The sequence below is a fragment of the Alligator sinensis genome, unplaced genomic scaffold (genome assembly GCF_000455745.1).
Source record: "Alligator sinensis unplaced genomic scaffold, ASM45574v1 scaffold463_1, whole genome shotgun sequence".
In the NCBI taxonomy this organism is placed as follows: domain Eukaryota; kingdom Metazoa; phylum Chordata; order Crocodylia; family Alligatoridae; genus Alligator; species Alligator sinensis.
In genome coordinates this window covers 513,303-515,222 of record NW_005842584.1, presented here as the reverse complement: position 1 = coordinate 515,222, position 1,920 = coordinate 513,303, and positions in this window count along the sequence as shown.

Sequence of the window (1,920 nt, the reverse complement as noted above, 5' to 3'; positions counted from 1 at the left end):
TTTTCCTTCTAGTGAGGCCAGCAATCAGCAACTACGCAACAAGCAATCTCCCCCAGCCTAAACAACCTACTCTATGCCCTTGATTAGATAAAATACTTTTTCAAAACATACAAAGCTGTTCCCTGGTTAAAATGCAGTGAAAGTCCAGGGGTGCTTCATCACCAGCAGTGACAGTGAGGCGGGAGAGTTGTTCCTCCCACCCTTCCAGTAGCTGGCTTGGGGAAGGGGAACCGCCGTCCATCCCTGCTGCCCTTGTCCCTGTCCCCAGCTGAGCTCAGGCCCCACGCAGCAGCGGGCAGGAACAGCTCTGGAGCCTCCCTGCCCACAGGCAAGAGGAGGTGTGGGAGAGAAGGGGAAGAGAGGGGGCTGCCTTGGAGCAGAAAGGGGAAGGGAGTGAGGATTTTCACCTGCTTTAGGGACTTTAAGGAGTTCCCAGAGGCTGCCGTGGTGCAAAGCCAACCAAAACGGGGGAGCAGCCACCCCACGGCCCCCCATCTGCATGCACCCAAAGGCATTGTATCCTGGTAATGTATGAATGAGTGTGTGTCCTGCAGACAGGCAGCAGAGGACTGACCGAGAGGGCAACCTCCCATGGTTTTCCCCCAAAAAGCAGAGTGGTGAGAGCAAGGGCCTGGGTTCTGGGCCTCTCTGATGTCCTTGCCCAGGGCTAGAACCACAGCTCCACAGGTCAGACACTAGCCAGCCCCTACTCCCGTGCTGCACTGGAAGCTGGGACAGCCAAGAGATGGAGGTGTGCGAGAAATATCTGGGGCCGGGTGGAAGGGAGGAAAGCTGCGGTGTGTGGCTCAGTCAGGTGAGATCTATGTTAAGACCTAGAATCATAGGATCATAGAAGATGAGGGTTGGAAGGGACCTCAGGGGGGTCACATCTAGTCCAAGCCCCTGCTGAAAGCAGGACCAGCCCCAACTCCATCATTCCAGCCAAGGCTTTGTCTACCTGGGTCTTGAAAGCCCCCAAGGACGGAGACTCCACCACCTCTCTGAGTAACCTGTTCCAGTGCTTGACTACCCTCTGAGTGAGAATATTTTTTCCTAATATGTAACCTCAACTTCCCTGTCTGCAACTGGAGCCCATTGCTCCTTGTTCTGTCATCTGCCTCTAGCAGACCTCTAGGGCTGCTACATGTTCACAAGGGGCCTGTGCACATGCTGTGGTCACTACTGTGTGTCCCTAGTCAGTGATGACAAGCATCCATTCACACCAGATGAGGTGCCCAGGAACATGCATCCAGCTGTGCGGCCCCAGGGCTGGCTGCATGTGGGCACTGGCTGAGGCCACTGGGTGTAGCTGTTCCTCATGCCCTACACCACATGTGACACCATGGCACCAGGTGAGCCCTCCCTATGCAGCTCTGCCGTGCACCTTGCCAGCACCTCCCTGCCGAGACCTGGAGGGCGGTGAAAGGGGGTGACATAATGTTGGCACTGGGCCATGTTCCAGGGACCTCTCCTCTTCCCTAGGAGCTTCTCCTGAGCCCATTTCTACCCTCCAGCACAGTGTGGACCTCAGAGAAGCAGGAGAGGCTGCAGAGCTGGGCTACCTCTACCTTGTGGGCACCAAGACGGTGGGTGAGTGCATCTCTCTGTCTGTCTGTCTCTCCTGATTTTTCAAGAGTTTCCCCTTTCCCTATCTTCTTTGTCTGTCCTGTCCCTGTGACACACACAGCCCCTGTGTGCCCCCCATCCTGACTCCCTGTCCCCTCTGCATTTCAGTGTAGTGACCCCCTCCCTACCAGTGACCCAGTGCTGCCTCCCCACCTGAGCTAGGTCCCTGCCAGCTGTGGTGCATCTCTGTCTGGAGAGGGGTTGCAGCCCTTGGAGCTGTGAGTTCAGGGTACTGATCGAAAGGGGTAAGGGTAGAGGTAGTGGCAGAAATCAGGGTGGGGGTAAGGAGGGAAA